The 11,002-nt window shown below is 44.4% G+C and overlaps 1 pseudogene; it reads left to right on the forward strand.

Annotated features, from left to right (window-relative positions):
- Positions 1-2,774: 2,774 nt before the first annotated feature.
- On the forward strand, positions 2,775-3,367 carry LOC147460095 (uncharacterized; annotated as a pseudogene).
- Positions 3,368-11,002: the final 7,635 nt, after the last annotated feature.

Below are 11,002 nucleotides of genomic sequence, written 5' to 3' on the forward strand. Positions count from 1 at the left end.
AAAAAACCCAAGGCATACAAAATAAGCACACACATCAAAATTGAATCACTGTGAAAAGACTTTGGGGGGTCAAAGAAAAAGTAATCAGTCAGGCGATGATTTCATGAGAAATTCCTTTTATGGTAGCTTAACTACAAGGTCTTCTAGGTATAGCCTCTAGTCAGCCCTCGAACATGAATACTTGGCTCTCGCGATTAAACAACTTAATTGACCACAAAAAATTAAGAAGCTTACCCATGGTATTAATATTCGATCTCTAGTGCCTTTCGACCGTCAAATTAGCGACCCCAGACTTGTTTAATTTTTTACCTTTACATATGTTTATGCATTTGATTACATTGCAATTTAATGTTCATTGCTGACAAATTGTTTGAAATTCTTTTACCAATCAATTTGTCTACCTAAAACTGCATATGCTTTTTAATCACTTATGAGAATGCAATTACTGTGCCAATGTTGTTTGATTTTGCAGTGACTGAAGAAGGCTAAGGACATTCGTCTCAAATGCTCTTCCACCTCGACGAACGAGCTTCAACTCAATAGCTTCCGAGGACGGAATCTACATCAAGAAGGGGGGCATGTTAACCCTCACGGCTCACGGACACCCCATCACCTACGACGGACGTGTATTATGTATTTGGTAGAGTCAGGTACCGGGTTTGTCGGACCAATAGGAAAAGGGTAAGAGTGATCGCCGATGAGAGGCGCACTCTAACTGGGACATTCAAGGGATTAGTTGGCTAATCATGGGCGCCCAAGTGTGAATGGGGTGAGCTCATATAAAAGCCAACTAAACCTAAAATTCACTGATTCTCTCATTTGTGCAATAGAAGAGTGCTCTTGCTCCATCTCCATCTCCATCTTCTTCTTCTTCACCTCCTTGTGTGTGTGTATGTGTGTGTGTGTGTGTGAGAGAGAGAGAGAGAGTGCGATCGAGCATTGCGGCGGCACGACGGCGGTGAAGCGGTTGAGAGCAACGTAGCGGCGTCTCCTTCTTCTTCGCGGCGAGGAATCCTCCACGGCAGGAGCATAGAGCGGTGAGTGACACACCATTGCCCTCTTTTGAGCTTACTAGTTAAGCTAGTTGTGTGCTTGGAGCCGTCTATGGCTCGCACATGGTGTAACGGCAAGTCCCTTGCTTCGACAGTGCGGCAAGGAGCGCACAGCTTTAAAAACACTTTTGGTCTGATTTGGATACAACATCTCAATTTTCTATATGTTGGGCATATTAAAACATGCCTTGAGAAAGAAGTGCAAATTTTTGAATCTAATCATTAAGGGCATGTTCGCATGGGCGGGGTGGAACTCCACCTCTCGTTAGCTATTTCGTAGGTATGTAGTAATTGTAGCATGCATGATGCGTAAAATCGAGCACGCTTTCAAAGGGCAGGGGTAAAAGCTTGGAATTCCAACTTTACCAAAATTGGCGGAGTTGAGACCACCTGGTAGCCTTTGCTTACGCAAGCAAGTGGGGGTTCAACCCTATCCATGCAAATCTGCAGTAAGTCTCTAAATAGATCCCTTCATTGAAGAGTTTAGGACGTTGAAATTTTTGCTTTGAGAAAATTTAACTTTAGTTTGTAAATGATCATGTGACCATTGTTCACCCAAAAGCTATTTCAGCTACCAATGGAAAAAAGAAGAAGAGCTTTTATCAGTTTTGTACACTAAATTTCTCCAAGTATAGCCGGTTTCCATCAAGGTGACCCTCCAAACTAGCCTTGAATTTTCAAAAAAAATTGTCCTTTAAAGATATAGTAAACGTCAGTTTTCTGTGAACACTGGATGAGAGTCGCTGCAACTTGCCAAAAACCTTTTCTTAATCCACTAACATACTATGGCGGAAGGGTTTCTGATGCCACGTGTCAATTTCTGCGACCTGAAGGCGTACGACAAAAGTAAATAGCGCTGCTGACGGTTCTGCTAGCGTTCAAAAAAAAATTTAATGTCTGCGTTGGTGACGGCTCTGCACGCGTTCAAGTACATTGAAGATATACAGCGAGACGGCTCACCTAATATTCTATGCTCTCATCAGTGAAGTACATATTACAACCTCATTAGCTCAGTCATTCCCTGCTCTCCGTGAAGTACGAGAGAGAGAGAGAGAGAGAGAGAGAGAGAGAGAGAGAGAGAGAGAAGAAGAAGACGTAGAGGACTGGAGCTCCACCTTCCTTGCTTGCATTCTCTCTCTCTCTCTCTCTCTCTCTCTCTCTCTCTCTCTCTCTCTCTCCCGCCCGCCCACTGCCTTGCTTGCATGGATGTGGTTTACTTGTGTCCCATTGCAAGCAAGTGGCTTGAGGCGACGTCAACCTGTCGGTGGTCATCCATGCTTTATCTATAGAAAAGCATTTCTGTGCGATAGAGAGAGAAGAGAGAAGCTCTATGTGTGTGTGTGTGTGTGTGTGTGTGTGTGTGTGTGTGTGTGTGTGTGTGTGTGTGTGAGAGAGAGAGAGAGAGAGAGAGTTGGGTTTATTATACAAGTGCAGATAGGCTCACTCGGTTATGATATAGAGAGTGGGAAGCTATGGCGATGAGTCACTGATCATTAGCATGGGGGCTGCATAGAAACAGCCTCTTGCTTGCATGCATGTATGTTGCCAGGCTTTAAAGTGGTGCAAGGAAACCGCACTAGCAGGGTTGGCTCGCATGGGCGGAGGGATGATCAGACAGGCTGCAGTTCCAAGTGTTTGACCAGGGCGGATTCCCGCGGCAATGCGCACCTGATCAGGTTGCGTACAAGGAACAGAGAGGGTTGATATCAGGGGTACTTTTCCATGGATAAGCAATTGAGTACTGTTGTGGCAACAACAGCATTGGCGGAGCCAGAGGGTGGTGCCGGGGAGGCCGCACCAAGGGTCAATCAGCCGGTAAGGTGAAGTGGTTCACAGCTCAAAGGGGTACGGGTTTGTAACGCCAGAGGATGGCAGCGCAGCACAGAGGATGTGTTTGTGCATCAGACTGCGATTTACGCGCAGGGGTTCAGGTCCCTGCAAGCAGGGGGAGGAAGTGCAGTACGTAGCAGAGGAGGGGGACGATGGGAGGTGGAGGGCAGTAGAGGTGAAGGGGCCCAAAGGGGTGTACGTGCAAGGGGCAGCGAGGTATGGGTCGAGGGGGGGAAGAGGCAGGGGCGTTTCTGCCACCTCTGCCGCCGCTCTTGCATCTGCTGCTGCCGCCTCCGCCTCCACCATTCGTTTTCCACGCTTTGGTGGTGTCTTGCGACTGCCGCTCTGCGCCATTCTACCCAGTGTCTGCTGGCCGCGGGCGCGGTTGTGGAGGTGTTGGCCCTACCCCCTATCACCGTGCTTGCTACGCTTGTGGCGCAATTGGCCACCTGCAACGTGATTGTCCTAACTTTGCCCCCGCTTAACTTCCGCTCTTGAGAGCTCGGGTCGTGCTATTGCGACCTGAAGGCTGTGGCGATACTGTCGCTCAACCTAGCTGGCCCTCAACTGCTCTCAAGCTACCCCTATATTGTACCTTCAATCGGTCGTACCCAAGCTATTCGTGGTCTCCTCTCTCTCTCTCTCTCTCTCTCTCTCTCTCTCTCTCTCTCTCTCTCTCTCTCTCTCTCTCTCTCTCTCTCTCTCTCTCTCTCTCTCTCTCTCTCTCTACAAGGCTCCTGGTTACCGCGCTCCATGGTAGCTGCAACAAAATGCTCTCTCTCTCTCTCTATGGAGCAAGCGCAATGGAGCAACAGTCGACCCAAGCTGCACGTGGGCTCTCTCTCTCTCTCTCTCTCTCTCTCTCTCTCTCTCTCTCTCTCTCTCTCTCTCTCTCTCTCTCTCTCTCTCCTGCGTGGCACGAGGGGGCTCTTGGTCTCCATATCACATAAGGCAACACAGTACATGACTACATGCTGGCCAATGACAGCTTTTGTGCAATCCAAGGACATGCACCAGTGGCTGGAGGAGGCAAAATCTAAACCTACAAAGCTCAAGTGGAGAGAGAGAGTTGCAACTCGAGGCAAGAAGAAGGAAAAAAGTGACCTCTACTTGGAGCCAGGCAGGAGAGATTAGGCTCATGCTCTTAAAGCAAGAGCTTGGGTTGATTCATCATTACAAGATTTACTTGAGCCGGGTTCAAAAAATAGATTTAAGAGAAGTTTGTAGAGCTCCAGCGCAATATCTTGATCCAGCTGAAATAGCACGACTTAGAGTTCTATGCAGATATGTTCTTGAGCCTTTTTGGCAATAATGTAAACTGGTTATTTTTTAAAATATGTCTTTAGTCATGTGCTTTTATGTAATCTCTCTCTCTCTCTCTCTCTCTCTCTCTCTCTCTCTCTCTCTCTCTCTAGCCGTTTTTTGACCTAGTAGACAGCAGTTCACTCTTTTGACCATAACTTGCTCATCCGAACTCCGATTTAGGTGATCTATAGCCTCAATCGAAGAGCACAAAGCCCTCTACGCATTGATGTAAAGACAGAATTTTTCTGTGTAATGGAAGGCTTTGCTGTAACAGCATCTCAGAACTGAAAAAACTGTCAAAACTTTGCGTTTTTGTTGCCGACTTGAAGGCAATGTCAGACAAAACTCGCAAGGGTGGAAAAGCCACACTCGCCATGGAGAATGATGCAAAATCTCCAAGGAATTTGGATGCTAATCCAACCACATCGTCTACAACAACGGAAGCAATGATCATGGCTTACTTGATCTCGTTACAAGAAACCGTCAACAAGCAAGGTGAAGAGTTGCGCGCACTTGCAATGGAGAATGGTACTTTAAGAGTTCTCATTGTGGAGAATGAGCACCTCAAGAAGGTTCTTGAAATGCAAACAACGCGTTTGATGCATCTTGAGAATGAAGTTCAAGAATGTAAACGCTCTCTTGTGGACATGAATGTAGTGAAAGAGCGCTTGAGCAAAGTTGAGAGTGATCATGTATTGAAAGAGGAAACGATAGATACAATACGACATGATGTATGTGAGATGAGAAATGCATCCAAATCATGGGCTGATATATGTAAGGATAATGTGGTTTCTACATCTCCTATCACGCAAGCCGTTGTCCAAGCAAAGAATGTAGAGAATGTGGACACTCAAGAATTGCAAGAACGACAAAAACGCTCAAAGAACATCGTCATTCGTGGAATCAAGGAGGAAAGCATGGAAACACCCCAATCTCTTGCGGTTGCTATTGAAGAGTTTTTTGCTACACACTTTGGCATGTCAGGAATCATGGCTTATGGTGCACATCGAGTTGGAAAACAAGGAGTCCCTCGCTCGGGAGAAAGACCTATTGTATGTACCATGGCTGATGAGGTAAAGAGAAAGATCATCCTTGACAATGGTTGGATCTACCTCAAAGGAACGGGTTGTAATGTATATGAGGATCGCACTCTTATGCAACAAAATGTACGTCGCAAAGCATACGAGGAAAGAAGCAAGAGGGTTAAGGTATCATCTCAAGAAGAAAAGGCACTTGAGGAGGATGCAAGTCCACCCAACAAATAGGGACACATGATCTATGAGACCAACTCACGCTTGCGAATAAGCTTTTGGAATTGTAACGGGTATCCATGGAATGCGGGAATTGGCATTGATGAGCTTACCAATGACTCCGATGTGATACTTCTTGTCGAAACATGGGAGCATGATGCGCAACGAATTCTTGGATTTGACAAATACGATGTACATTCTTTGATGTGGGCCAAAAATGCAAAGCAACGAAGAGGCCAAGGAGGCATAGCATGTATGACCAAAAAGGGTTTGAAAGATGTTTCCATTGTCAAAGAAGATAAGTATAAACGGTACTTATGGTTGAAAATCAGCCCACCAAATGGTCAAGTCATGTTTGTGGCCGGCTGCTACATTCCTCACTATGACTCCAACTTTTATGCTCGCTTGAATATGGATAGAGATCAGCCCTTTGTTGAACTAGAGGAAGACATTGCTTATTACAAGGATCAAGGTGAAGTCATTGTTTTTGGAGACATGAATGCTCGCACAAATATGTTACAACACGACACACAACAAGTCGACATGCCGCATGTATCAAGAAGAGTGGATGACTCATACATGTATAATCGAAGTTCTAATGATGCAAAAGAAGTGGATCACTATGGAAAGTCACTTCTACATATGTGCAATAGTACCGGAATGCTCATTGCAAATGGTGTATCTCTATGGCAAGGCACCAATGACTTTACATGTAGAAAGCACAATGGTGCTAGCGTGATTGACTATATGTTGTTCTCAGAAGCCACTCTAGAATGCATACAAAGCTTTACACTTGGTGAATGGAATCCGGAATCGGATCATAGGATGTTATGTATTGACCTCAAGTGTGGTAAACGGCCCGAGCATGTAGCCTCCAATCATGATGTGAATCATTTGTACCTACGTCTAGACTTCAAACGAGCACTTATATATGCTGATATGGTGGACCAAATGTTAAGCATGATAGAGCATCAAGGGAGCCCAACATTAGAATGCAAGTGGAAAGTTTTCAAAGAAGTAATTTTCTCTTGTGCGAAGGAATGCTTTTCGGCGAAACACATGTCTTGCAAAAGGTCTAAGAAGGGTAGCACCAAGAAGAAATGGTTTGACATGGAATGTAGTCAAGCCCGAAAACACTTGCTAAGATTGGATGCAATCAAAGACAAGGAAGTTTACTTGGAATGTTCACACACATACAAAGCACTTGTTCAAAAGAAGAGGAGAAGGTGGGAAGTCGAAAAACAACTTCTTTTAGCACAAGAGAAAGCACATGCATGTGGCAAGTTTTGGCAAAATCTAAAAGGCAAGCGCGTTGAGAGCTTTGGTGACTTGACTCTTGAGGATATGTATATGCATTGTAAGAACCTCTATGAGCAACCCAATGTTGATAAGATGGAGGGTTGTAGCTCCCTTCCATTTATGTCTCCCTTCTTTACCATTGAAGATGTATGCCGCGCGCTTGAGAAACTTGCTACTCGCAAGGCAGGTGACCTTCAAGGTGTCAAGGCTGAAATGATTAAATGGACAAGCAAGAAAACACGATATTGGATATGCGATATGTTTAACCTTGCACTTCAGTATGGCATGCCTCATGATTGGAGTGCAAATTGGATCAAACCTTTGCACAAAGGAGGAGATGTAAACAATGTGAACAACTATCGCACTATAATGGTTGGTTCTTTGATGGCAAAGTTATTTGGATGTATCATGGAGATGAAGATAAGTGAATGGGCTGAAAAGAATGGCAAACGTGCGCTTGGCCAAGCAGGTTTTCGAAAGCATCATAGCACTATTGATCACCTTGTCACTCTTCGAGTTCTTATGGAAGCGTCTCGATTGAAAGGAAAAAAGTTGTATTGTTGCTTTGTGGATTTCAAGAAAGCTTTTGACATGGTACCGCGAGGAAATCTTTGGAGACGTATGCAAAGCCTTCAAGTGCCGAGAGAATTTATGCATGCAGTCTTTCGCATCTACCAAAAAGTGATATGTCGATTACGTATGGGAGATGGAATTTCAGAATTTTTTGCAAGCACTATTGGTGTCAAACAAGGATGCCCACTTTCCCCAACCCTCTTTGGGCTACTCATTGATGAATTGGAATACATGGTTCTTGATTTTATGCAGCAAGAAGGCATAGAAGAGGTTAAGATTGGAAATGCGGTGATCATGCTTTTGCTTTATGCCGATGATGTAGTGCTCTTGGCACATACCTTAGAAGATGCACAAAAGCTTATGAGTGTCTTGGAACGCTTTTGCCTACATAGCGGGCTGATCGTGAATGGATCCAAAACCAAGGTTATGCTTGTAAAGACCCTCAATGACGAAAATCCATGCATTGTATACAACAATGAGAAACTTGAAGTGGTAGATCACTTCAAGTACCTTGGCCTTGAGGTTCCATCCAATCATAAATGGAAGGATTGTGCAATGCGTCGCTTGGAAGCCGGAAAGAGGGCTTATTATGCATTTGAGAACATGTGCAATGCAGGAGAGATCAAGTGTTGGGCTCTCAAAAAGTACCTCTTTGACACATTGGTGACACCGGTGCTTCTTTATGGAGTGGAGGTGTGGGGTGGAAGCATCGGGAAGTCTACTTGGAAAGAGTTTGAGAATGTCCAAAAGCATTTTCTCACCAACTTTCTCCAAGTCAAGACACAAACACCCTACATGCTCTTACTTCTTGAGTCCGGATCGCTTCCCATTGAGGTCTTGGGCATGGAAAGGGTTGTGGAGTACATGCGTAAGACACAACGTAGCCCTTTGCATCGACTTCCTAGAATCGCATATGAAGCAAGTCAAAAGGTTCAAAAGACATGCAAGAGCAAAATACTAAGTTCGGGGTGGATGCTTGATATCAAGAAATGGTTTGGAAGATGGGATGCATGTCACTTGGTCAAGGATGCGTCGATCGACTCCCAAGTTAATGAGGCCTTCTTACAACGCCAATGTATCATGGCTTGGGAGAAATCTGGAGGTTCTCGCTTCAGCCATTACACCACACACGTTGCCCCAAACTATAAATCTCTCTTCTTCTCGGAACGAGGTAACCGAACCCCTTCCTACATCCTTGAGCCCATCCCGTTGAGTGCGATCCGCACCATTGCCTCCATTCGTCTTAGCTCCCATTCTCTACGCTGCGAGATAGGACGTTGGGGCACTGGCGAGGAGTGTCATCGACTTTGCACCTTATGCCCTCGTCAAGTGCGAGAGAGTGAGTACCACACACTACTTGAGTGCTCAGCTTTTGACCACATTAGGTCCTCTTTTCCCCATATATTCAGCCATGAGCTCTCCCTACATACCTTCCTCTCCCAACCACGATGTGGACTCTCTATTGCGACGCTCATTTCAGCCATTTTTGAGCATCGAGAGTCACTTATGAACTCCACTCACACCACGTGACATGTTCATTTGGTCCCATAGGTCATATTTGACCTCCCAGGACGATAATAGAACTATCTATCTATCTATCTATCTATCTCTCTGTCTCTCTCTCTCTCTGTGTGTGTGTGTGTGTGTGTGTGTGTGTGTGTGTGTGTGTGTGTGTGCGCGCAAAAGGGGTTAAATGTACCAGGAGTAGTTTAAAGGGGCCAAAGATAGAAAGTGTCAATCGTGTGAGTGTCGTGGAGAAATGTATAAAGATGCACACACATACAGAGTGAGACCCTAAACAGCGAGCGAGGCCCGCCGATAGGCGGGACGCGCGAGCTAGTTGTAGAGAATAAGGACATGCTAAAAGGTCAAAATTTGAAGCATTTGTGTGTATTCACACTAAAACTTATGAAATTTTGTCAATTTTCTTCAAGGCAAACTGAGAATCTAGAGTGAATAGCTAGATCAAAAGCAAGTTATGCGGAGACCTTTCTTTTTGCACGTGAACATTAATTGAAATCTTTTCTAGGTTTAAGTTTGCTAAATGGGTCCTTTCGTTTTTCATATCTTTATGGATACAAGGTACATGACTAGATTTACTCATTACTTCAAATGTTTCAGAATGCCAATAGACACAAATTACAAAATTGGACTGTTCCCCTTGATCCATCATCTGAATTTGATGGGTGATCCAGCATCTCAATTGCATTATTTATGCTTACGTAGTGAGTGATCAAGCACCTTCACTATATTAATTAAGCGTTTTTAAAGTGATTGAGGATGGCAGGCATCATGGCATTGTAGTAGAAGCGACAATTGTACAATGTCAGTTGATTTATAAGCAGATCGCGTCATAATAATCAATATCTAATTCTCCTAAATGATTTTCTCATGTTAAATTCATCATTTAATCTGGGGAAGTGCCAGGGGAGAAAAAGCTAGAATATTGGTGAAGCTAGCAGACCGGCCACAGTAGGGATCCAAAAGGGGGGGGGGGGGCATTTGCAAAAGAGCCATGTGAAACAATGGGCTAAAAAGACCATAAGGTTCAGCCCATTAAGACTTCCAAAATGCTAAGGTTCCAAAATTCAAAGGTTATGTCCAAAGGTCAAACCTAGGGCAATTGGATGCTTTGTGTGTGACCAAAAAAGTCTTTGTACATCCCTACTTGGGAGGGGCGAGCCTTTCTTCTAGGGGATGAGAGAGAAAGCCCCACACACACACACAAGCTCCCTTTACACAAAGGGAATGAAGGACACATGTCAGATGCCTAAGCTAGTTGCTCCCAAAGTGTGCTCAATTCCTATTGGATGACCCTTGAAGTGGACCAATGAGAATTAGACTAGAGTAAATTTAGCCTAATTAATTTTAAAACACTTAATAAAAAGAACCAATGAAAATTAAGTCTCCTGGATGACTATTGGACAGCCCGTGAAGGGGTCCAATAGGAATTGAGCAGCCCAATGGGCTACTTAATTCCTATTGGTCAGAATGGGGAAAGGTCCAATGGGGCTTTAATTCATTTAAATCAATTAAGTTTAATTGATTAAGCTCTCACAAAAGGGGAAAGGGGGACACATGTCAGAAGGCTATCACTTATGCTGCTTAATAGCCATTGGCTTGACTTGGGGAGGTCCAATGGGGGAAAAGCAAGAGCAAATAGCAAGAGGGCTCGCCCAAGAGAGAGAGGGGGCTGATTTTTGCAAGGCATTATCACACACACACACACAATCTCATGTGTGAAGAAAGAGAAGACTATCTCTTCCCAATTTTCCTCTCAATCCACTCTCATACCCTGCTAGCTCTCACCATCTTCGAAGGTGTGTGAGGTCTTGGGTCTGAGAACAGGGATAATTAAAGTTGTGTTTGTGAAGTGTTTTGCTTAGTGCATGAAGCTTTCATCTTCATTGCACTAGCTAGTCTTGAAGGAACACAAAGAATTGTATTGTACAATGTCTCTCTTGATGGGAGAAACCATAATACAAAGCCTTTTGGAGGGGGGACCAGCTCCATGCAAATCCGGTCCTCAACTGTTGTCAATAGCTTAATTTCTCTCTCTTTTGAAAGTATTGTTGATGCTATCTAACTAGGTGTTATGCTTTTTGTTGCTCTCTCCACCCAAGCACTCTTGTAATTCTCATTAGGAATCTATTCTAATGAAATGCCCACTATGTTCATGCTAATTTCCGCTAC

The sequence above is a fragment of the Adiantum capillus-veneris genome, chromosome 4, assembly GCF_014529385.1.
Source record: "Adiantum capillus-veneris isolate H3 chromosome 4, ASM1452938v2, whole genome shotgun sequence".
Classification (NCBI taxonomy): domain Eukaryota; kingdom Viridiplantae; phylum Streptophyta; class Polypodiopsida; order Polypodiales; family Pteridaceae; genus Adiantum; species Adiantum capillus-veneris.